The sequence below is a fragment of the Cynocephalus volans genome, chromosome 2 (genome assembly GCF_027409185.1).
Source record: "Cynocephalus volans isolate mCynVol1 chromosome 2, mCynVol1.pri, whole genome shotgun sequence".
Lineage (NCBI taxonomy): Eukaryota > Metazoa > Chordata > Mammalia > Dermoptera > Cynocephalidae > Cynocephalus > Cynocephalus volans.
The window spans coordinates 166967494-166993104 of record NC_084461.1 but is presented as its reverse complement, the minus strand read 5'-3'; the positions used below and the strand labels follow the sequence as shown (position 1 = coordinate 166993104).

General features: G+C 44.5%; 1 protein-coding gene and 1 long non-coding RNA gene across 5 annotated transcripts in view; one reads left to right on the top strand and one right to left on the bottom strand.

Moving 5' to 3' along the window:
• Window positions 1-25611, top strand: part of EXTL3 (exostosin like glycosyltransferase 3) — a 107073-nt gene that overhangs the window by 40834 nt on the left and 40628 nt on the right. For 2 of the 4 annotated variants that reach the window (XM_063086697.1, XM_063086694.1), the window contains exon 1: window positions 4789-4887. The exons of 1 other annotated variant lie outside the window; for it this stretch is intronic. The gene's annotated coding sequence lies outside the window, so the exon portion shown is untranslated. Of the gene's footprint in view, window positions 1-4788; window positions 4888-22441; window positions 22523-25611 lie in introns of those variants that run through there. One more of the 4 variants, XM_063086696.1, reaches the window with a different exon arrangement.
• Window positions 643-4552, bottom strand: LOC134370267 (uncharacterized). Its single transcript, XR_010022658.1, has 3 exons — window positions 4202-4552; window positions 3753-3855; window positions 643-3435 (listed from the first exon to the last, which is right to left on the bottom strand). It is a non-coding gene; the product is annotated as an uncharacterized LOC134370267 (long non-coding RNA).

Sequence of the window (25611 nt, the reverse complement as noted above, 5' to 3'; positions counted from 1 at the left end):
AACACTGTGCTGAAATCTGTAAAATAAAGAATTTCCTGGTGAAAGACACAGTCTTATAAAGTATGATTTGTCACAGTCTGTGCATTTTATATTTCTGTAACATCTACAACTCGAACCTAGTGAAAGTAATAAATGCTTACCACCTTCTCTAGACAACCACTCTTTTGTATCATTTCTACATGTGGACTCTTTTAACAAATCGGATGTCCTAGTTGAATCCATTCATGTAGCATACGGTTCCCATCGCCACAGTTGGCATGCCTCTTCTTGTGCTGCAGTGTGATGTAGTGGTTAGGATTTCAGGCTCAGCAGTCAGACTGCCTGGGTCCACAACCTGGTACCACCACTTACCAGGTGTGTGATTTGGGCAGTTTACCTCACCTCTCTAGGTTTCAGTTTTCTCATCTATGCAATGGCAATAATAATGGTATTTACTCTGAAGGGTTGTTACAAGGACTAAATGAGATAATACATGAAAAGTGCTTAGAGCAGTGTCTGGCACATAACTCCTCAGTTATTTTCAGGGAAAAATATTATTTCCCTAGTCAGGGCGTGTTTGGTTGCCAGGAACAGAAACTTATTCATGTTAGCTTAAATAAATAAGGTTTTTTTTGTTTTTGTTTTTAATAGTAGGGCTATACAAGCAATGTCATGGACACCCAATGACAGCTGGGACATGTGGGTCCCAGAGCTGAAAGTCAACAGCCCCTGATGCTTCTCCCTTCGTCTCCTGGGTTTACTTGCTTTCCTCTGTGTGTAGGCTCTATTCTCTTGTTTTCTGCAGACCAGCTTTCTTGGTATCTCACCGTGCTTATGTCCGGGGATTCTTTCCCCTGAGTCTGTATAAGCTTCGAGACCAGGAGCTTCCTGTCACCTGGCTCAGTTTCACAGTGTCCTGCTCCCAAGTTTACAGGCAAGGAAAAGTCCAGTCAGCTGGGACCAGAGGGGATGAGGCCATGCAGTAAGGCTAGTGGCTCCTTCTGAGGCTGCGGGTGTCCTGGCTTCTCTATGAAGGTGGGGGTGGGGGGTGGGGGTGTGTGGCAGTAACTGGCAACTCTAGGGTAACCATGGTGATGTTCAAAGGTGATGAACACCTTGCTTTGAGCACCGATTACTTATTTTTAAAAGCTTTTTATCGGAGGATGATACACATAGGAAAGGGCACATATGGTAAGTGTACAGCTTGATGAATTTTGACAAACTGAACAAGCCGTATACCCAGCACCCAGCTCAAGAAACAGCTTTGTCAACAACCACATACCCCCTTTTGCTCCCCTCAAGTTATGACTCCCTAAGGGTAAATCAGTTTTGCCTGTTTTTATACCTTGTATCAGTGAAATTATACACTATAGACTCCTTGGTGTCTGGCTTCTTTTGTTTAACATTGTAAGATTTGGCAATATTGTGCATATTTGTAGAGCATTCATTCTCATTGCTGTTAAATATTACATTATGTGAATACACCGTACTTTGTTTCTGTTCTACTGCTGATGGACATTTGGTAGTTTTGTTTTTGTCTATTACTAATAGGGCTGCTGTGAACTTTTGCTGAACATGTGCACTTTAGTCCTGACTACTTTCACCACCAAAGGCTTATACAAGGTATAGTGAGGTCTCTTCCATCACATGTAATTGAACTGATGGTCTCTCATGGGTGAGTACTGTTATGCTTTTTATCTGGTGATGTCTTATCTTTTTATGTGGTTGCTTTCATGGGGTCAGGGCAGGGCCATGTTTTAAACATTTTGCATACATGAAAGAACAGTTGTGTATATTTAAATAGGTGCTCAACTACTGGCTGACTGAATGAATGAATAAACAAATGGATGAATGGTGTGTGCCTCCCTCTTTTCTGGGAACAAGCCCTATTTACAGGCAAGGCTCTCAGTTGCCTTGTTAGACCAGGCTGACCTGCTGCTTACCAAAGCAGATTGATCAAGGGTGGACAAATGGCCCAACCTGGGCCAATCATGTCTCTCTCCTGGGAATTTAAAATTTGGAGCCGAAAGAAGGAGACTGGATGCTGCTGATGCTAGGTCCCTGTGATTGTGTTGTAGAGAGGAGACCCACAGGCTCCTGCTATCAGGTACCAAAGGCACACCTTCCCTAATTCCTTGGTGCAGATAAAGATCTATATATATGACTGCTAAACAACAACAAACACAACTATTTTGGAGTAAGTTCCAAAATGTAAAGTAGAGAAAGTAAGTGCTGTTAAATGTTAAAAGAGGGAGAGATCAGTGAAGACTACCTTTGTAGTGCATCTTGCTGCCTTGGCTTCTTTCTTGAGGAGACTTACCAATGAATGTGATCGGATTTTCCGAGCCAGGAATTGCAATATTAAGGCAACGGTCCAGGAGAGAAGTAACGGGGACTTGAACCAGGGAAGCAGGTGTGGGATTGCAGAGGATGGATGGTAGAGATCCTACAGGTAAAGGCTTTAAGTCTTGGAAATTAATTCAGTGTGGAGTAAAGAGAGAAGTCAAACATGATGCTAGGGTTTGGATTTCTGTGTTAGGAAAGATAATGGTTATATTATTGTATACAAGGACATGTGAGCAGAGCAAAGGGAGAAAAGATAAAGATGAGTTCAGTGTGGGATATATTAAGTTGAAGGTCCTGGTGAGACAACCAGATTGTTCTGGCCAAGAACATGGGTTTAAGAGTGAGGAAGATTTGGAGTTCCATCTGTGCTCTGCACCACACTTAGATATCCTGAGCCCCATATTTAGCTTCTTGAAGTCTCAGTTGCCTGTCTATAAGCTGATACCTCCCTGTAAGGATTAAAATGAGACAGTGCATATAAAGGGTTTAACTTATTGCCCAGCAATTAAGTATTCATAAAATATATACTAACAGGTTGATGATAAGGTGATGATGTCCAGAGGGCCCCTGGGAAACAGGGACTGGAACAGGGCAGCAATGGATCTGCTTACAGGCGGAGATGATGCAAGGAAACTGGTTGAAATTGGCCAGTGTGGAGAAGAAAAAGAAAGTAGCCCAAGTCATATCGTTGGTGGGGAACACCTTTTAGGAGAAGGAGCAGGAGCTAGAAGAGGTGCCTGAGACGGAACTGTTTGAGAGGAAGGAGAGGCAGGAGTGTAGGCGCAGAAGATCCAAAGAGGCAGGGCTGGTCTGCAGCAGCCAGTGCTCCCGGGCAGTCAAGGGTACGCCACATTTCAGGTGTTCTTAAAGCGTGGTTCACATGTAAACCTAATAAATAAACGTTAGGGGCAGCAACATGTTCTGCTACTGAAATGTAAAAGAAGACTGAGTCTTCCAGGTAGCAGGTATCATCTGCACGTCCACTCTCACCAGTGTGGACATGAACCAACACCTGGTAATTCTTCGGTGTCTTCTGTGCGTCTCCTCCCACCCTGTCAGGCTCTTGCCTGCTGCTGCCACGCGCCTCTGGAGGACAGCAAAGTAGATGAACTGTTTAGAAAGAAAAGAGAAGACAGTCCCAATCCATGATACGTGGACAAGTTTCCTCCATTTCCATTTTCTGAAATGCTTCCAATTTTTAAATCTTGCTTCCCCCCTCCTGATTTTCCTCAACAAACTTCTTGGTAAAAGTTAGGAAGGGCTTGTTTTTGCACGTACCTGATGGTGGTAGGACGTTGAAAGTATGTTTGTTGAAAGGGGGAAGGAGAGGAAGAGTGAGGTGTGGGGAGGAAGGAAAGCTGGAGAGGGGCGGTGAGGAGATGTCAGGAGAGAGGAAAGGAAGAGGAGGATGAGGAGGAGGGGCTGACCTGGCTATGGAGAGACGAGGCGAGGCGTGCGCTGGAGAAAACAGGCTGCTAGAGGTTTTCTTAGTTTTGTTTTGCAAACGGCATCCTTAGCCCAAACTGTCCCCTGTGGGAATGGAAGAATCAGTCTTCAGCGTTTTCCTGGCCACCAGGAAAGGCTAGACACCTGTCTCTGCGAGCAGCAGACCACCCAAGCCAGGGCCGGGAGCCAGCCTGGCCAGGCTTGTTTGGGGTCCCCTGGTGAGCAAACCCCGGAGTAGACGCCCTGTCCTTTGGGGATTAAAACCTTAAAAAAAAAAAAACAAAAAAAAACGCTGAAGCCCATTTCATTTCAGATAAACCGAAGTTACAGATTTTAAAAGATGGTTTTAGCTCGTTCCCGAGTGGGCAATAGTGACCAGGTGTCTCTTCTCTTTGAGGATTGGAAGAGTTCCTGCCCCGACCCCAATCACCTGTTCCTGTTATCCAGGAGGTTCTGTCCTGATTTCCCGCGTGTGGGAAGAACGTCACGTGTTCCGGGGACTGCAGAGTGCGTGCGCTTTTCGGTTCACAGGGGTTGCTCTTAGTCATGGTGTCCTCGTCCCCTCGCTTTCATGTGGCTCGCCCACAGCACTGAGGTGACCTTTGTTCTGTGGAGCCCGGTATTTTCTTTGTGGTTAAACAGTCCCCGTGTTTCAAGCCCACAGGCCGCGGCTGGGCTCCCTTTCCCACTCCCTGGGCTCTGGCAGGGGTCCCCTTCCCACGCGAGGGGGCTTCCGCCGGGAAGAACTCCCCGCGCCGCCACCCGCGTTCCTGAGCCTGCCCGGCTTCCACGCCCGCGCATCCCCGCCCGCCACACGCTCCCGCGCCTCCCACGCCTCCCACAATCCCCAGCGCCGGCCCCGCGCCCCCAACCCCGCGCGCCCAGCGGCGGCCTCTGGGCGCCCTCCGGAAAGTGGGTCGCGAGCGCCGGCTTCGGCCATTTCCGGCCCGCGCCCTTCGGCAAGTTCCGCCGCCGCCGCTGGGACATGGCCGCCGGCCGGCAGGGGGAGCGCGGCATCCGGCGCGGCCTGGAAGGCGGGCGGCCGGCGGCCAGGGCGGCTTCGCGGACGCCGGGTTCCGCGCGGGCGGCGGCGGCTCGGCCCTGAGCTAAAAGCCGGTAGGACTCGTGGCGACGCGGGGCCCCGGGGAGCGTGGGCCGCGCCCGGAAGGGTGGGACGCAGCGGCGGCGGCGGGCGGCCTCTGGGCGGGTAGGCCTGCGCGGAGGAGCGCGAGGCCCGGAGCCCTGGCGAGGGCGGACGGCGGGTGTTCTCCGGGACAAGGCGCCGCTTCCCGCCCGCGCGCGGCCCCCGCTGTCCGGCCGGAGCATCCTGTGAAGTGGAGGCGCCGCCCGCGTCGGTCCCCACGGCGCCTGCTGGGCTCGCCGCCGCCTCTCACGACCGGCCCGCCGCGGGGCGCGCTCTCTGCGCCGGGACCCCGGGACCTGGGGATCCCGGAGACCTAAATCCCGGCGCCTCCCCGGCTGGGCTGACCCCCCTCTGAGGCCGTTCCCGCACGGCCCTCCTCTGTCCGTTCTCTCTCCGGTTTGGTGGCTTCGTCGCCGGAGGCTGGCCCCGGGCGTTTGCATCTGAGCGTGGCAGTCACGCGGGGCCTCTGTAGATCCCGTGCTTCTCTCCCCGGGGTCCCGCGTTCTGTCCAGTGACTGCGACCCCTGTACCCCGGGTCGCACCGTGGGGACACTGACAGACTGGAGCGAAGCCGAGCTTTCCCGACAACTTACTGAGCAGGGGTCTTTTACCTATTTCGTCATGAAAAAAGCCGTTTTCTTAACCTCTTACGGGGCGTGTTGAAAATGGTTTGTCCGCGCTCGTGGGGTCACAGGAGCTGGAGGAGAGCGACCTGGGGTTGCGGATCTGCAGAATGCCCCGACCCTGCGGGCCTGGCACCCGGAGACGACGCTTGAGGAGTGTGGCTTCGCTGCCCTCGCCCTTCCAGACAGGGAAGAACTGTTTACACGAGTAGATACTTAGGGTGCAGGTGGAATCCCTCGGTGGGCAGGCCTCAGGGTTGTCTTTTTTAAAAAAAAAAAAACACTTTTTAAAAAAAGATGACCGGTAAGGGGATCTTAACCCTTGACTTGGTGTTGTCTGCACCACACTCTCCCAAGTGAGCCACGGGTCGGCCCTTCAGGGTTGTAACTAGAGGGAAAAGACTCGCAAGCAGGTCAGAGAATTGAGACCAGGCGAAGTTAAGCCTGATAAGTAGACTTGCAGGGGAGAGGCGAGGGTCCGAAGGACGGCTTGCCGGCTTGCCCGTGGGAAGAAGAAGGCAGGATGAGCCCTTTCTTCGGGGAGCTGGCAGGGCTGTGCGCTGAAGCGTCCTTGGAGGGCGCTGCAGGACGGAGGCGGCGGCGCGGAGGGGGTCCCTGTCCCAGCCAAGACTGGTAGAGAGTCTACGAAGGTACTGTCTGAAGTAGAGTCAGGTGTCAGGAGAAAAATGGAGATGCCACCAGGTCTACTCTTGGCAGCGGCTTGAGTGTCTGTACATGGTTACTCCAGAGTGAGGTAAGAAATGTGAACCAGGGGCCTTTCATAAAGTCCTGCAGCTGTCCAGTGGTTTCTGCTGGACGTTAACCTTTAGCTCAGAAAACTTCTGTTACCATATTTCTTTCCATTTTATTTTATTTTTTTCAGTTTTGGTAACTTACTTTGGAAAATCTGTAATGATAGGGCAGATAAATTGAGTAAGAGGAAGGAAAAGATTTTTATTTTCCGCGTATTTGTAGGTTCCACGAACACAGGGAAGCTCAGACAGGCAAGAGTTTGAGTAGTTAAGAGAGACAGAGTGGGCTCCCTTGTAAGCTTGAGCTGTTCTTCCCTGGACCTTTTACATTTTCAATCTTTCAGATTTCTTGAGTGATGCTACTAAGTGGAAGAGAAACAAGGTTAAAAAAATCTGTAATCTTGAAAATAGAAGAGGAGTGTGGAGATTCATTTAGTGATGTACCTTTCCTACACTTAGGCCATAATATAGTTTGGGTATCGCTTACATGCACCCAAATGACCCACTAAAATCGCAGGGATGGAGCCACAGGAAGATGAATTGTAAAGTCTGTAGAGTGAAAGCAGCATGTATGTAATAAATAACAAACCTAATATGTGCAATAGTACACACGTATCATTCACAACCGAATGAGCAAGGCTGTGTTCCAGTGAAACGTTATTTATAAAACCAGGCAGCTGGTGGTAGTTTGCCAGGGCCAGCCTTAGGGTATCATCCCCCCACCCACATGCCATTACTTTTGTATATTTTTCCTTTGGACTGTGTCCAATACCTTTTAGACAGGTCAGTGATATTAATGATTAACATTCTGGATGTTTGCTTTGTTGACTGGTTTCTTTGTTATCCTATCCTCTTACACTGTCTGCATTTTAACCCTCTTCTCCAACTTCCTTTTAAACATTTTTTTCAACAAATACTTGATATTCTGAGGGAGGAATAAAAAAAGCAAATTAGGTTGGGAATATGCCCTTAGCATATGTAATATGTGAGATAACACATATATAAACACATGATGGTAGATTACAATGATGTCTTAAGTTACTGTTTAAGTTCTTTGCCATCATATAGTACTTTCATATTTTTTTCTTACATAGATTTTGATGTTTACAGTCACTGAGAGATAGGAGGTTAAATGTTATAATACTCCTTTTTTTTTTTTTGAGGGAAAAGGTAGGTAGGAAAGACAAGGCTTGGGGAGGTTAAGTTATTTGACCAAGGTCAGATGTAGTAAAAGTGCAGAATTCTTGAACTGGTCAATAGTATTTACTGACCTGTTCCCAACTAAATTCTTAAATGAAGTGACCCTCCCTGGGTAGCCCACTCCAATTGGTAGGCTGGGTTTTAGGAGGCTTTTCTTTCAGTTCATCTGCAGTTGCCTCCTTATGAGTGTTACTTTTAGGGCCACGTGGAACAAATCTATTCCTATTCCTTTTTTTTTTTTTTTTTTTTTGTGACCGGGAAATTGGCTTGGTGTCGCCCGCACCGCGCTCAGCCAGTGAGCACACGAGCCATCCCTATATAGGATCCGAACCGCAGTGGGAGCACCGCTGCGCTCCCAGTGCTGCACTCTCCCGAGTGAGCCACGGGGCCATCCCTCTATTCCTATTCCTGATGGCAAATCTTCAGATGTTTGAAGAAAGCCATCATGTTTCCCTGTGACACAAGTTACAAACTGGTGTTCATGGATCAAATAGGGCCTGCCCAGCTTACACAAAAACTTAAATTGGAAGCCAGCTGATACAAATGGAGAGATTTCACATGACAGTTTCTATCTTGAGAAAAAATTACAGGATTTGGTGATACAGAGCTCACATTTCTTTCTTTCTTTCTTTCTTTCTTGCTTTCTTTCTTTCTTTCTTTCTTTCTTTCTTTCTTTCTTTCTTTCTTTCTTTCTTTCTTTCTTTCCTTCCTTCCTTCCTTCCTTCCTTCCTTCCTTCCTTCCCTCCTTCCTTCCCTCCTTCCTTCCCTCCTTCCTCCCCCCTACCTTCCCTCCTTCCTTCCCTCCTTCCTTCCCTCCTTCCTTCCCTCCTTCCTTCCCTCCTTCCTTCCCTCCTTCCTTCCCTCCTTCCTTCCCTCCTTCCTTCCCTCCTTCCTTCCCTCCTTCCTTCCTTCCCTTCCTCCCTCCCTCCCTCCCTTTTTTTTTTGTGGTTGGCTGGTATGGGGATCCAAACCCATGACCTTTGTGTTAGAAGGCTGCTCTCTGACTAACCGCAGAGCTCACATTTCTGATGCCAGTAATCTCCCTTAAGTGCTAGATACACTCTTCATCTTGCTAAAGTCCCTGCCTGCTGGCTTCGCTCATTTACTTGACTTTCAGAGCCTCTGTGGTCAGAGATTGCCGTCCTTGTGTAGGTCTTCTGTTCCGTGGTCGAAATATTCCCATGTTCTTCAGATGTCTCTATTCGACAGTTTCAAATCCTTTCACCAACTTCTTAGTCCTCTGTCCCCCATTTCCTTTGTTAATGGCCCTCTTAAGTCTTAAAGCATGGCATCCCGCAGAGTACACAGTATTCAGTCAGTATACAATGTGGACTGGCAAGAGTGCAGAGTAGAGAAACCTTCCCTCCTCCGTTTTCCACATGCTACTTTGTTAAAAAAGAAAAAAAAAAAAAAGTAAAACAAAAAACCAACGTGATAGGTGGTTTTTTTAAAAGCAGCCATACACTCTTGACTCTGAAATTATTGTCAACTAAAATCACAACTCTGTGTGTGTGCAAGTGCTGTTGTTAAACTAACTCATTTTTGTGTAGTTTTGAGGTCTAAGTTCTGAACTTTGTCTTTGTCACTGTTATTTCATCTCAGATATTCCAGAGTGATAGAAGTGTTTTGTATCCTGGGTTTTCTTCCAATATTTAACTCACTCCTCCCAGCATGAGTTCTTTATTTAAGTAGAGCTGTAAAATATAAAAGCACTGTGGTTTAGAATGGAGAAAATACTTAATGAGGTCCTAAACCATCATTAATGGATTCAATGGAAAATTAAGGGGGGCCTTAACGGGAAGTATTATACATGAAATCTTGGACGTGAAACGAGGAGGAGTAGCCATGCTGCCTTGAGTTGGTATGTCGGTGAAGTTTTCCCCCCAATAAAACAAAATGTACATATGTGTTTTGTGGGTGCGAAGCAGGTGTAAATCAGTGAGGTCCTAGAATCTAAAAGGATCTTTGAGGTCATCTAGTTTACCCTTTAGTTTGAGTTAAAGAAGGACGAGGAGTTAATGAGTCATGAGAACCAAGGAATTGTGAAGTTAGGGGACCTGATGAATCTGAAAGATGGTAATGATAAAGGGACAGCCAGACTTGAGTCTCAAGTTGAATTCACCCATGAAGGTTGAAGTGGGATGCCTGAGTCACATGTTGATTCAAGTATGACTAAGTAAACTTTGCTTCAGTTTCTCCAGCTCATCTAGGAAGGCCCAGGCCCTTATGACTTCAGTGGTATACTGCTACAAAATAAAATAAAAATCACGTTTTCTTGTGAAACAGAAATGTTAGATTAGGGCCGACCCCGTGGCGCACTTGGGAGAGTGCGGCGCTGGGAGCGCAGTGACGCTCCCGCCACGGGTTCGGATCCTATATAGGAATGGCCGGTGCGCTCACTGGCTGAGTACCGGTCACGAAAAAAAGACAAAAAAAAATGTTAGATTAGTTTATACTCTAGGCACTTCCACATCAAGTTGACGATTCCAGGAAAATGTGTTAACAAAATCCATTTGAATACCTTATTTAAAGAACGCGTTTTTATACCTCTCCCCTCCCTTTTAAAAATAATGCAGTCTCATTTTTAGGAGGGACAGTGAAAAAATGAAGAATGCAGAGATCGCCTATAATTCTATAGAAGTGCCACTGTTGATGTTTTTGCTTCTTTTGGTTTTCTATCCAGAAACATGTACATATGCATTTTAAACATTTTGTATCATACTGGACATTTGGTTTTATATATATATTACAAAGAATGCTGAGATGATTGTGTCTTTACATGCAAATCTTTGTTCACCCAGGGTACATCCCTGAAAGCAAAATCAGGAAGTAAAAGATTTGAAAACTTTAAAGACTTGTTTTAAATGACAAATTTTCAGTTTAATATCTACTAACATGATACAAGACTACCTGTCACACTGTAGCTGCCAGCATAGTTCAGCAATGTACTGTTCTTTATTAACTTTATTTCATTGTCTTAGTATGAACATTCTTGAAGTTAAATCTTTTTTTCTCATTCAACATTGTTTCTTAAGATTAATTTCTGGAAGTGGAATTTTAGGGTCAGAGGAGAGACACAGTTTCAGCGCTTTTATTTATTACCTACCGCCAAATTGTGCTCCAGAAAAGTGTGCCAATTTTCATTCCCAGCAGCAGAGTGTGGGAATGTTTACCCTGGATCTTGGCAGCTATTGTAATTTTACAATGCTGATTTTTAGGTGGAAAATGTCTCGTTTGAGATGTGTGTTTCTTTGATTGCTGGGAAGGTTGAATATTTAGACGTGTTTATCGCATGAACCCCTTCCTTTTGTGTAGCTTCCTGTTTCTCTCTGACCACTGTTGTGTTGCCTTTACTTCTTTTCTCCCTGTCATGTTGCAAATGCTTCCTCCAGGCTTTTAATCAAATCTAAGCTTTTGTTTTCCTATGAATATATAGAAGCCCTTGATTCTTATGTAGTCAAATCTGTTGATCTTTTCTTCTGTGGATTTCGCTTTTGCTTAGATTCCTAGAAAAGTGGCTATACTTACCTTGAGATGAAATTACCTGTATGTTTTCTTTTTCTTTTTATGGTTCAGTTATACAATTAACGCTTGAATTCATCTGGGACTTATATCTGTATTTGGTTTGTCATGCAGGAATCTGACTTATTTTTTTTCCAAATAGGTAATTGTCCCATTATTTGTTGAAGACTTTAGTGTGTTCTACTTTGAAGTGGCTGCAACAGATAATATTTCTTAATGACAAAAGTAATACAAGCTTATCTAGAAGTGAATGAAGACAAGTGTCTGAACGAACAGTAGTGGCCAAGTGAGAAGCAGTGTGCAGTGCTCTAGTTCTCACAGACCTGCTTTGCATCTGGGCTCCTCGGCTTGCTTACTGTATTGCCTTGAACGAGTTACCTAACCTCAGTGGTTCACCACTTCGTCATCTGTAAAGTAGAAATAACAATACTTACCCCCATGTGGCTGGTGAAATGAGATAATATGTGTGAAGTGTGTTTCTAGAGTATGTGCCTGGCACATTGTAAATATAAATGAATAGCAGTTGTAAAAAAGTCCTCCATCCCCCATCTTCCAAGGGTGTGTCATGAAGACTTCCTACATGAATTGAGGTATATTGATGTTCATCTTCCTTAGTTATCTATAATTACTATGCATTGATTCAGATGCCATCAGTCTGAATGGAGATTGCCATCTACTCTGTTAAACCAAGGGTTTTGGAATTAGAACTTGTGCTCTGCATTAAAATCACCTGGGAGGGCTGGCCGGTTAGTTCATTCAGGAAAGCATGGTGCTGATAACACCAAGGTCAAGGGTTGGATCCCCATACTGGCCAGCTGTGCCAAAACAAACAAACAGCATAAAATCACCTGGGAACTTTGTCAAACTGCAGGATCCTGGGCCCCCACTTGAGAATTTTGATTTAATTAATGTAGTGTGGGCCTGGGTTTATTGTTTGAAAACATTAAGTGAATGTGAGTCTGATATGTACCCCTAGTTAAAAACTGGTGAAACAATTCAATTTTGATTTGTGGGAAATTATCAAATTGGTAGGAAGGGAAACATATAGGCAGTAGCATAATTTTCAAATTGAGGATGCATCCTGGGAGTTGAGACTTCTGGGTTCAGGATTATTGCTGATTAAACAAACAGGTGAGTTGGCATCATCAATAATCTCAATTTACTTGTTAATACCTATATTCAATTGAGCAGTGGAAGGAATGCTTACTACTTTTTAATAGATCTGCAACATAACCAGCGCCACTGTAGACAAGCCCAAGTACAAAATGTCGCTGCCCACCTCCTCCCCTCCCTTCACCTCTTCCCTTTACAAGAAGCCTCCTGCCTTAAACAGAAACCCCTTTTGCTTCTGCAAGGACGCAGTTCTCCACCCCGATCCACATTAGCATAATGACCCTCCTTGATGGTATCAGCCAGCCCTTGGCACACTATATAAGCTCTACCACCCCCACACCTGGTGCTGTCCCCCATTTTCAGGGCAGCCCTGGGCTGTTCCCCACTTTGAGCGCAGCCTGGTAGATTCTTTTCCTTTAATAAAGCTTGAACGGTACATGGCACCTCAGCTCATTTTCTTTCATTATGGTGCCGAAACTCGGGAAGGGTTTTGGCCAACATTGTGGACGATCCCCTTTCTTGGGGTGATAGGCCCTGGGCCGCCCTTCCTGGACCTGCCGAAACCAGAGGTACTCTCTCTCCTTTTGCCGTTTCAGACCAACGCATCCAAAACTGGCCTCAGTTCAGGGTGAGTCCGTGGGTCTGTCCTGCCTACTTCTACAGTTCCCCCGACTACTCTCTCTACGGCTCAGGTCTCTATGAAAGCCCAGGTGCCTGGCCAACGGAACTCTTCTCGTGCCCCCCAGCTATTGGAGGATGCTTCTCTAGCTGGTCAGTTGGCTTTTCTCTTGAAAAGAAGGTGGGCACCAAAGAGGATACTCTTTGCTGACAGTCTTCTTCTACCAGGACTGACTGCCCTTTCTTACCCTCTACATGGGATCCTCATGATCGAAACCTCCATGCTCTATGCCCTTGGGCTGTCTCCTGGCCAATTTCTTGGCCTCCAGGGAGACATTGAACCTAAATGTCTCTGTTTTCTCCTGCACTCTGGTCTCTACGCCTCTGGGCTGCTCTACGCCTCTGGGCCGTCTCCTGGCCAATTTCTCGGCCTCCAGGGGGACATTAAAACTCGAACGTCTTGTTACAATGGATCCCAGTGGCCACAAGATGGTACTTGATTTAGACACTCACTGAAATGGTAAAAGCTGTAGAGATTCCTTGTTCAGGCCTTTTCCTATCTCTGAACGTGTTCTTCTCTCTGTCAGAACTGTCCTATGTCTCAAATTCTCCTAGCTCCTGCTCGAGTTCTCCTTCCAGACTCGGATCAATTTCCTGATCCATTGGCCCTCCACATTTCTCTCTCTTCCCCGCACCTGGCCTCCAGACGCTCATCCTCAGCCCAACTCCTCCCCTTCTCCCCCTTCATCAGGTAACAACCCTGTCTCAGCTCCAGCTTTTTATAAAAAGCCATGAAGTGGCTGGGAGGAAGGAATTGTCCAAGTCCATGGACAGGGAGCAGGTCTGGATGGCGGCTCAGGTACATGCTCAAAATAATATGCGGCCTGTGGGAGCTGTTGCTATTCCTTGCACGGACCCAAATTGGAACTACCAGGCCAGCCATGAGGCTCGGGATCTCCAGGATAACATGATCTCACACCTACTTCACAGCCTCCAAAATGGTACTCACAAGTCAGTCAATTATGACAAGCTTAGAGAAATCACACAGAGATCCACTGAAAATCCCAATGAGTTCCTAACCTGCCTCTCTGAGGCTTTACATGAATACACATGTACAGACCCAAACTCCTCTGTAGGCCTGGCCCTCTTACACTCTCATTTCATTACCCAGTCAGCCCCTGATATTCAAAAAACTATAAAAGAGATCAGGCCAAATACCAGCTACTGGCTAATGCCATCTGTGGCTCACATATTCCAAAGCCAGCTACCTCAAGAGGCAGGCCACTCGGAAACTGTTTCAAAGGCGGTCAACCAGGCCACCCGGCATGGGCCTGTCGTCCCCGTCCTCACTACAAATGGCCAGGTCACTGGGGGATTGACTTTGCCACTCATCTGAGAGGGAGTGGCCCAGTCCCCAACCTACAACCTTTGGCTTCATGGCCATCCCTACCAGAGCTTCTTGGCTTTGCCCAGAAGGAGGACTGACGATGCCCAGGGCCTGAGGCCCCCACGGAGATCACCATGCGTGAGCCCACAGTAACTCACCTCAAGGCAGGTAAGCCGATCTCTTTAGTCATCAGTACAGGGGCCATTTACTCTACCCTTCCTGAGTATGCAGGACAAACAACCCCATCCTCTATCACAATAGTAGGGGTCATGGGATCAGAATACTGCCCACAGATCACTTAAACCCTTTCCTACACCGTACATCACACTCAGTTCACACAGAAATTTGTAACAATTCCTCAATGCCCAGCCCCCTTACTGGGATGGGACATTCTCTTCAAATTCGAAGCTACTCTTACCCTAAATACTTAAACTCCAGCTACAATACTCCTGTTACAGGCTGCACCCAGACCTGGCCCCTGGGGCTTCCACCTTCTCCTCTCCCTCAGACAATGTCAGTCCCTAGTATGGGACCCTTCTTCTCCCTCCATTGCTTCGCACCATTCCCCTATCCTTGTTAAATTGCTGAACCTCTCTTTGTTCCCTAATGTCCCACAGTACCCCATCGCTAACAAACACCCAATAAGCTTAAAACTCATCATACACAAACTCCTTTCTTCTCATCTCTCAAGGCCTGCCCACTCATCTTTTAATACACCCATCCTTCCAGTTATAAAGCCTAATGGCTCATACTGTTTAGTACGGGACTAATCTTGACATGCGCCGTTCCCAACAACTTATTGGGACAGTACTACCTCAGGGGTTTCAGGATAGTCCCCACTTTCCAGCCAGGCCTTAGCTCAAGACTTATCTGAACTTCCCCCCCAACCTCTAGCACTTTAATACAATATGTGGATGACCTCCTCCTTTGTAGCCCCTCCTGTGAGGATTCACAGGCCCACACTGTTGCTCTCCTTAATTTGCTGGCCTCCAGGGGATATCTAGTGTACCTAGCAAGGCCCAGATTTCCTCTCCTTCAGTTCAAGAGTCTAATTTCTGAACTCCCTACTCCTACCATAAAGGGTGAAATCCTGTCTTTCTTGGGGCTTGCAGGGTATCTTTGCCTATGGATTCCTAACTTTGGCTGCCAGCAAAACCACTTTATGGGCAGCCAAAGGGGATCCTGCCATTCCTTTAGATCCCCCAAAGCCCATTCATTCTTCCTTCCAGCAATTAAAAGCAGCTCTCCTCGCAGCCCCAGCTCTCTCTGTTCCAAATGTATCTCATCCTTTTTTCCTATACGTCACCAAAACCCAAAGATTGGCAGTCGGGGTTTTGGAACAAAAGGCAGGAGATATTTTCTCCCTGGTTGCATACCTCTCTAAATAACTAGACACTGCAGTTCGAGAATGGGCCCCTGTTTATGGGCCTTGGTGGTGGCCGCCCTTTTAGCACAAGAAAGCTTTAAACTAACTTTTAAACAACAAATAGTCAAGACCTTGTCAGCCATAAGGCCAAGTCAGTTCTCTACCTTTCCCGCCTACAACTTATTCACCTTACTTTCATTGAAAACTCCCAGTTATCTTTTAAACCTCGCCCTCCCTTAAAATCCAGCCACTCTCATCACAAAACATTCATGACCCTTAGAACACAATTGCATGGAGGCTTTAGACCTCTTTCTCAATCCCTTTCCACACATCTCCCCGCATGCCATTACACAGTTCATAGATGGGAGCGCCACCTCCATGCCTGCCCCCCAGGCAGGTTATGCTGCAGTAAATCTAACACAAGCTATTGAGCCTGCACAACTCCCAGAGGTTGGGGTTATACATTGCAGAGGACACCAAGCCTCCAATGGCCCCATAGCCCAGGGAAACAAAATGGCGGATCTAACCGCAAAACAGGCTGCCCAATCACCAGGCCCCCACTCTTCCTCTCCTGCTCAGGTCCTTCTCGTGGCCCCTACGCCCTGATCCTAATATGCACACCAAGAAATACAACACCTCCAACAGTTGGGAGCACAGAGAAAGGACAACCGCTATACTCTCTCTGGTTGCTATGTCCTCCCTACCACACAAGCTGAGCAATCTTTTAGATTTCCATAATTCAATTCATATAGGCCATGAACTCCTACTACGCCTTCCTCAGCCCTTATATTACTCTCCCCACAAAAGGACACGCTATCTTCTAACATTAGTAGATACCTTTTCAGGTTGGATTGAGGCTTTTCCCTGCACTTCTGAGGATGCTACAGCAGTAACGCGTGCTTTCACCTCAAAAATCATCCCTCATTTTGGCCTACCCACCAGTCACTCACTCACCTATGGGCTGCCCCCTGCAAGCCCGCAGGCCTCAGCCCCTTTGAGCTTATGTATGGTAGGCCTTTCACTCTCACACCTCTCCCTTCCAGCTCATCGCCTTTAGGCAAGTATCTCCCTACTCTTTCTCTCATTAGGGATCTTAGGGAACAGGCCAACCTTCTGTTACCTCATCCTTTCCCCACCACCCTCTCAGACTTTAAACTGAGCCCGGGACAGCAAGACCCGAATCCCAAAGCCACTCTCGCCATGTTGGGAAGGGTCTTATACAGTACTTCTCGCCACACCAAAGCAGTAAAAGCACTAGGAAAGGCCCCCGTGGTATCACTTATCCTTGGTAAAACTAGCACCTGAGAATTTACTCTAAGAATCTGTTAACACCAAGCCAGAGGGATTCCCCTGCTCAACCCCCAACCCAACATCTCCTCACACTTCATCCATTTTAGGACCCACAAAACTGAAAATCTCCAGAACCTTTGCTCTTCCCCCAATCCCAGAAAAAGGATGATCTTTCCCCTGGTGATTATCCTCTCACTCTTGCAGGCCCGCTTCACGTCCTTCGCACAGAGCTACTATTCTATTATCTGTTCTAGTACTTGCTACAGGATTGGCAGCAGCCCCCCAAAAGAGTGTAATATTATAGGAAGATTTCTCCTGGCACTTCTTTAACTCCTGTTGGTAGGATGCTTCTTAGCAATTTCATAGTTGCAATGTGCCCTTTAAATTCTTTTGGCTCCCTAACCCTTTGCACACTTCCCATGTTTTTCCTCCTATCTCAATGCTCCCCCTTACTTGGAACATGGAAGTTCCAGGGCCGCAGGGATGATGCAGTCCTTAGGAATCATACTGGTCCCTGAGTGACTCATCTGTCTCCCACTTTGTGAGAAACTTTTTGTGGTCACCCCCCTCCCTGTCGATGCAGCCCACAACGTTTCCACAAATGTCTCTTCACTTTCCTCTAATCTCACCTCAGTGGGGACGTCAGCGTTATGCGGGTCCTGCCCACACTCTCCCTAACACCAAACGCTACCCACTCACTTACCCCCTCCTCATCCATGCCCTAGAACCGAAATATATTTCCTTTGTAAAACTACGTTATCCTGCTGCCTGCCCCCTAACACGATTTGTTGCGTATTCTTTTGGCTCATCCCTGATATCACCCTCCAGACAGACGGAGAGATGGAGATGGGACTGGGACTAACTTCGGCCCTCCCTCTCAGGAAGTGCCTCCCACCCCTGTAGGGCACTAATTGTACCTTTGAATTGGGGCAGGGATCCATCCTGCAACTGAGACTGGCATAGCGGGCCTTGCTACTGCCTCTCAATTCTATCAGAAACTCTCAGAAGTGGGCCAGCCCTGTGGCTCACTCGGGAGAGCGTGGCACTGATAGCGCCGGGGCCGTGGGTTCAGATCCTATATAGGGATGGCTGGTGTGCTCACTGGCTGAGCATGGTACAGACCACACTGTGCCAAGGGTTGCGATCCCCTTACCGGTCAAAAACAAACAAACAAAAAAAACTAAGTCTAGATAGCATCTCCTCCCTCCAGTGACAGGTCACCTCACTCGCTACAGTGGCTTTACAGAACCGTCGGACCCTTTACTTCCTTACAGCTGAGAAGGAAGGCACCTGCCTTTTCTTGGGGGAGGAATGCTGTTATTATGTAAATGAGTCCGGGGTGATCCAAAACAACTTAAACCATTTCACTGAACCCTTGGATACCCTGCCTTATGCCCCTACTAGAACCCCTAAGTGTGCCTCATCCTACTTTTTGGTCCCTGTCTCTTTTCGTGTTTCTCTAATTTCTTGCAGGAACATATGCAGGCTTTCACCAACCAAAAGGTTGCCGAATTGTCCCTGCAAGGAGGATATCAGCCCCTCAGAATCAGGGAACCTTCCCCGGAGGAATACAGCCTCCCCACATGAAACCAATACCCTGCCACCTAAATCTTTTATTTTTTCCATATCTTCACCCATCTCCAGCAGGAAGTAGTTTCAGAAGAATGAGACCTCCACCCTTTTCCCCTTTTTCCTATACTTAAAAGGCAGGAATAATAGATCTGCAACATAACCAGTGCCACTATAGACAAGCCCAAGTACAAAATGTCACTGCCCACCTCCTCCCCTCCCTTCACCCCTTCCCTTTACGAGAAGCCTCCTACCTTAAACAGAAAAGGACGCAGTTCTCCACCCCGATCTACATTAGCATAATGACCCTCCTTGATGGTATCAGCCAGCCCTTGGCGCACTATATAAGCTCTACCACCCCCACACCTGGTGCTGTCCCCCATTTTCAGGGCAGCCCTGGGCTGTTCCCCACTTTGAGCGCAGCCTGGTAGATTCTTTTCCTTTAATGAAGCTTGAATGGTACCCGGCATCTCGGCTCACTTTCTTTCACTTACCGAAAAATTCCTTTTATGTATTTTGTCATTTATCTGCTAGTGTCATTTGTGGAACACCTCTGTTCTTAAAAATCTGCTCTGGAACCCACAGAATGCTTGTTTTTCCCTTTCTGAAAGCCCTTGTAGTAGGATGGCTCAATTCTGGTTCTCTGATTGTACCATGACTTGACTCTCCACTCAGTATGTCAAGGCACAATCAGTTTTTCACATTTGATTTTGGTTTTTAATTGCTAATCATGTTCTGTTTTCCTCATTTTACACCCAGGTTAAGGTTTATCCACTAAGAAACTACTGTGATCGTCTTGTTGTATTGTGGAAAACATGTGGGCTTGAACTCCTGTAACTTGTAAATTGTCTGCATACAGCTCTTACAAGTCATTCTTTATCTACAGTTAGCTTCTCTGGGAAGTGCCTTTTATTCTTTAAAACAATAGAAGAGAGAAATCAGAATTTTAACAACAGTGAAAGTATTGGGAAATTTGCTATAGTGCTTATTAACATGCTTCCTGATTTCATGAACTAGGTACTACCTAGCATTGACAGCTGTTTGTCATGCATGTACTTAGTAGGAAGTCAGGAAATAAGGTTCTTCTGGGTTGTTAGTATTTGAAAACAAAACAAAACCTCTGAAATACTGCTTTCAGCAACCTTACTGAAATGGTTTCCCATGCAGAACTATCTTTACCTGATTTGAAGGGCTTGTGGCAGTGGTAGTAACAGCAGTGTGCGAACAGTTCTGCCGAACCTGCACCTGGGTTGTAATGGAATTCTGCCAGATGAATGGGCCTATTTTGACTTAAATGAAAAAGAGAAAATAGTACTACATGCATAGATACACAGTTAGGTCATAGGTACACTGGCAAAAATATTTTACTCTGAGTATATTTTCTTGTCTTGTTTAGCAGATAAATACTTTAAACATGAATATAGTGTTGGCTTTAGGTTCTGGAGTAGAATTACCATGTGTTATCCCAGGACGTTTCAATATCAGAGTGTTTTAGTTTTAAAAGAAGAGTTCCAGGATGATTGTTGTATCAAGTACTCTTGAAAGCAAGGTCCTGATAGCACCCAGATAATGTTCCTATTGATAACGAAAGTTTCCTGTTGTGATAAGGACTGTTAGCAGGCAGCCACAAAGGAAAGGGTAACATGGGGCATTGGTGTTTTAAGGTGGAGGGGTGAGAAGATGAAGGGGTGCACAGGTATGTACGGAGTTCTGAGCTGGAACTCTAAGCCTTGACTTCTCTGCCCAGCTCTCGGACTTTTGAATTGAGTTGTTTACCGTTTTAGCTTTCTGGGAACACAGCTTGTTTCAGCCCTCAATTGAGCAGCTAGCAGATCAAGAATTCTTTCCATTTATCAGCAAAATTTTTGATTAGGGAGAGAATAAAAAGTAGGATGTCGGCCATGATCTGAGTGATAATCTCTGTGTATAGCTATTTAAGGTTTTTTCTTTGCTGGAAGATGACACTGCCATAGCCTTATAGTCACAGAGGATGTGCTCTTGCTGCCACTGGAACATGGAAGTGTAGATGTCTGTGGTACTCACTGTTGGAAAAGGGACATCAGGAGAGAGGTGAATATGGGAAAGGTAGATTTGAGAGCTATCAGTTTGGAGGGTTAAATAAAGCTAATTGGCAGGCTTTAGGAAGTGAAGACAGAGAAGCGGGCCAAGGACAAACCTGCGGGAACAACTGCATTTAAGGAGGCAGAGAAAGTACAGGTGGGGTGAAGAACCAGGAGAGTAGATGATTGAAAAATATAAAATACTCACAAATTAACCTAATACGAGACATGGAGAGTAGGTGAGAATGACAGAATACTTTCATAGGAGAAATAGAGGAAGATATGAATAAATGGAGAGAGTCTTTATGCTCTGGATAAGATTAACTGTATATATATTTTTTGGTGGTTGGCCAATATGGAGATCTGAACCCTTGACCTTGGTGTTATAACAATGTGCTCTAACCAGCTGAGCTAACTGGCCAGCCTAAGATTAACTATATGAAAATAACGCTTCCCTACTTAAATGCAGTATAATAGAACTTTTTTTATATATTGCTGAGTTCTATTCCCTAGTGTTTTATTAAGTATTTTTGTGCCTATATTCATGACAGATATTTGTCTGTAGATTTTTTTTTTTGGTACTGTTTTTGTCTGGTTTTGGTATCAGGGTTGTGCTAGGTTTATAAAATGAATTGGGGAGTGTTTCTTCCTCTAAAAGAGATTGTGTAGGTGTTTATTTTTCTTAAAATGTTTCTAGAATTCTCCAGTGAAACCATCTGGGGCTGGAGATCTCCTTTGTGGGAGTTTTTAAAATGATGAAGTCAATTTATTTAATAGTTATAAGACTATTGTAGATGATCTGTTTCATATTGGGTGAATTGTGATAGTTTGTGTTTTTCTAGGAATTGGTCCATTTCAATTGTGTAGAGTTGCCTGTAGTCTTCCCTTACTATCTTTTTGATGCCCGTAGAAACTGTAGTGATATCCCCTGTTTCATTCTTGATATTTGGTAATTTGTGTATTTTGTCTTTTTTATCAGTCTTGTAGGTTTGTCAAACTTTTGACAAACCTGTTTGTTTCATTGATTTATCTCTTTTGTTTTTCTGTTTTCAATTTCATTGATTTCTGCTCTTTATTCTTTCCTTTTGTTTTAGGTTTATATTGTTTGATTTTTAGGTTCCTGAAGTAGGAGCTTACCTTATGGATTTAAGATTTTTCCTCTTTCCTAATGTAAACATTTCATGCATGAATTTTTCTCTTAACACTGCTTTAGTTATATCCTACAAATTTTTTTTTCTCTCTAATCTCATGTAATCTCCATAACAAGTCTGGCAGTAGGTAGGGATTTTCAACTTTACAAAGAGAGAAATAGGCTCAGAGAGATTATGTAACATTCCTAAATTCTCAAGGCTCAGCTGAGTCCTGAGCCAGGTAGTCTAGCTGCAAGTGCAGATGGCCTTCAAGCCTCCTCCTAGCTCTAAAATTCTGTTTTACAGTATATTATTTGCCTTGAATCAAGACCATATAGGCTCCAGATTTCAAACTTGATTAGGGATGAAAATGTAAACTAAGGCTTCAATCAGTGTCATTATTTTCTGAGCATTGACCTGGTACTATGTGGTATTTTGTAGGGGGATTTCAAAAGTGGTGAGGAAAATTGTTTCTTTCTATAAGGAGTTTTTAATCCAGCTGAAGAGAAATAAATTACTTAAATGAAACTCAGGAACATTTGGTAACATTCTGAATCCTGTGATGTTAATTGAGTACAGTAGGAGTTTAGAGATTGAGAAGTCCACTGTAGTTGGAGAAAACTTTATGAAAGAGATAAGACTTGGGCTGGCCAGTTAGCTGAAATCTATGCCTTAAAGTAGCAGAATTTACTTCTCACTCACTCACAGTCTGATGTGGGTCAGGTGGCTGTCCTCAGTGGCACTCCTCCAGTGGTGACAGGGGTGTGGGCTGCTTCTAACTTGCAATTCATAATTCTGAAGTTTTTTGCTTTCAGTCTCTTAGGTGGGGAAGGAAGAGAGAACCCATACTTGTCCTTAACTCCTTTTTGCTGTGAGTGACACCTTGCTTCTACCCACATTCCCTTGGGCAAGAACTAGTCTTATGGCTCCAACCAAACTTTAAGGCAGGATGTGAAATGTAGGGGGACAGATACTTGGTGAGTAATAACAATCTCTGTCACACCATTATTGGTAAGCTGTTGGTAAATGTATGCTCTCTGTATTGCTGCTAGGAGGGTAGATTATCATCTTTCAATAATTTAAGAAATGGTAAGCTACTCTAACTCTAACCCAGCAATTTCATGTTAAAAATTTCTATGGATGTATGCAAAGATAGCTGCAGGAATATTTATTATAGCATTGATTATAATAATGAAAAACTGAAAACAATTTAAATGTCTAACAAAGAGGATTGGTTAAATAAATTGTGGTCTTTTTGTATTGTGGGATGATATCAGCTATTAATGATTATGTGGCAGAATGTCTAATGATGTGGGGCTTAAACTGTTCTTGATATAAGAGAAAAAATCAGTTACAAAAAAGAACATATGATGTCCCATTTTTGTAAGCACTTTTTTACATGCATAGAAAAAAAGCTGGAGGAGGTCTCTGCTTTTGGCAAAATAGTAGGCTAGATAAATATAAAAACCCCTGCTACAAAATGCATATTGTGTTTTCAAGAAAGATAAATCCTCATTAAGACAACAAAGTGGGGGAGTTTAGGGATTGAAAATAAAAGCATCTGGTGAGCATTCTGGTACTGCAGTCCCTTAAAGGTGTTTGCCAGTTTTAGTAACTTGTGGTTTAATTTCTGCAGAGATAGGAGAAAAAAGCCTTGACTCTATGAGTATTAGAATAAGATACCAAATAAGAGTATGTGTCTTCTACAGGCTGAACATTCAGTAAAAGATAGGCAGACTACAAAAAATCTGCCCGTGAGCACATAGAGATGCCTCTCTGAGCATGGACCCTGGATTGGTGGGGGAAGGGACTGAGAACTCATGGCATGAGTTTCCCTTCATGTGGGTTTTGTGTTCAGTTTTACAATACTTGTGTGGTCTGGGGAATCTCCAGATTGAGAAATTGACATGAAAAGTGGTTTAAGGCTGATAATATGACAGAGGTATCTGTTAAAAATAAACTATTCTAGAAGGATACATCCTGAACCCAGACCACATAGATTTCCCAGAAATAAAGCACCGCCCAAGATGAACTCCATACAGAATTACAAAGCATGAGATGAAACAGTTGACCAGTTTTCTGTGAGCAAGAATCAACAGATAGAACAAACTAAATCCATGAAGAGAAGAAGTAGAAAGCACAGAGAAGAATAAGGTGCCATCATACAACTAAAGACAAATTGGAAAAAAAAGAGCCAGTAAAACTTCTGGAAATGTAAAATAGTCATCAAAATTAAAACCCAGTGGGTAGGATAGAATAGCAGCTTGAACACAGAAGAGAGAATTAATGAACTAGATTAGGTGTTGGCCTATGGGCTGGGTTGTGGCTTGCTTTTTTACTGTCTGCAAGGTAAGAACGTTTTTTACATTTTAAAGCATTGTTGTTGTTTTTTTTTTCCAAAAAGACAAAGTATGCTACATAGACTGTAAGTCACCTGCAGCTTAAAGGTTATAGGACATGGAGAGTGAGATGAGGAGGTCTGATATACATCTAGTCATCTAATGGGAGTTCAAGAAGGAGATAATAGGAGCTGGCTGGTTAGCTCAGTTGCTTAAGGATTGGTATTATAACACCGAGGTCAAGGGTTTGGATCCCTGAACTAGCCAGCTGCAAAAAAAAAAAAAAAAAAAAAAAAAAAGAACAGACAATATTCAAAGAAATAATGAGAATTTTCTAGAGTAATGAAAGATATGAATCCTAAGATTCAGAAAGTTCAAAGAGTCCTGAGCCAAAAACAAACAAAACCAAAATTCCACACGTAGACACTTTATATTGAAACTGCAGAACCTTTCCAAAGACAGAAAGATCTTAAAAACAACCAGAATGAAAAATTAGTTTATGCACAAGGTTCAACACTTAGACTGACATCTCACTTCTCAACAGCAATGATGAAATCCAGAGATTTCTTCAAAGTGCTGGTGGAAAGGATTGTTAATCTAGCATTGTATATCCAGCTCTAGATCATCATTCAAGAATTAGGATGAAATAAAATGTTTTCACATAGAAATAGTTTACCACCAACAGAATTTCACTGAAAGAACTACTTCAGGACAAAGGAAATAACCAGAAGGAAGGAATGAAATGCAAAAAGGAATAGAATGCTGAGCAAGGAAATTGGTAAATATGTGAGTGAATCTAAACAAGCATGAATTCTTATTGAAGAATTATTGGGAGCGTAAAAATAGGGTGGAGCTAAAGTATTAGTAATTACATGCAGTCAAGAGATGGTCATCATAGATAGTGTTCTAAGAATCTTTTATTGGTTGGGAGGAGAAAAGAAATATGAATATTGTTAATCTTTTGATTTTGTTAAGTCAAGAATGCATGTTACATTTTAAGGGTAACTACTAAAGAAAACAAATTGAATATACAACTTTCAGACTGGTAGAGGGGTTGGAAAGAAGGAATAAAAACTCGATCAACTAAACAGAAGTCAGGAAAGGGGCAGGGAGCATAGGAAAAAATGGTAAATAGCACAAAATAAGATTGTGAGAAGTAAATATTACTGTATCACAATAAGTTTAAGTGGATCAAACACTAGTTAAAAAACAAGGATTGTCAGACTGGAGTTGTATTTAAAAAAACAAGATCTTGTTCTCATATGTTTATAAGAGGTGCCTAAAATACAAGGACATGCAAAATTTGCTGGAAAAAGAATGGAAAAGTTAAGCCAGGTAAGTATTAACTAAGAGCCAAGAGGCTGAGAGAGGTGGAAATGGCACAAGTGTCCATCAACCCATGAACAGATAAATAAAACGGTGTACACACACACACACACACACACACACACACACACACCCACACCCACACACACACCCACCCACCCACCCCTGCAATGGAATGTTATTCAGCCATGAGAAGGAATGTAGTTCTGATATATACATCAGCATGGATAAACCTTGAATATATTGTACTAAGTGAAAAAAGCCAGACATGAAAGGACAAATATTATATGAGTCCACTTATATGAAGTATCTAGAATTGGAAAATTCATAGAGACAGAAAGTAAACAAGGTTATCAGAGGATGGGGGAAGGGGAGAATGAAAAGTTAATGGTTGTAGAGTT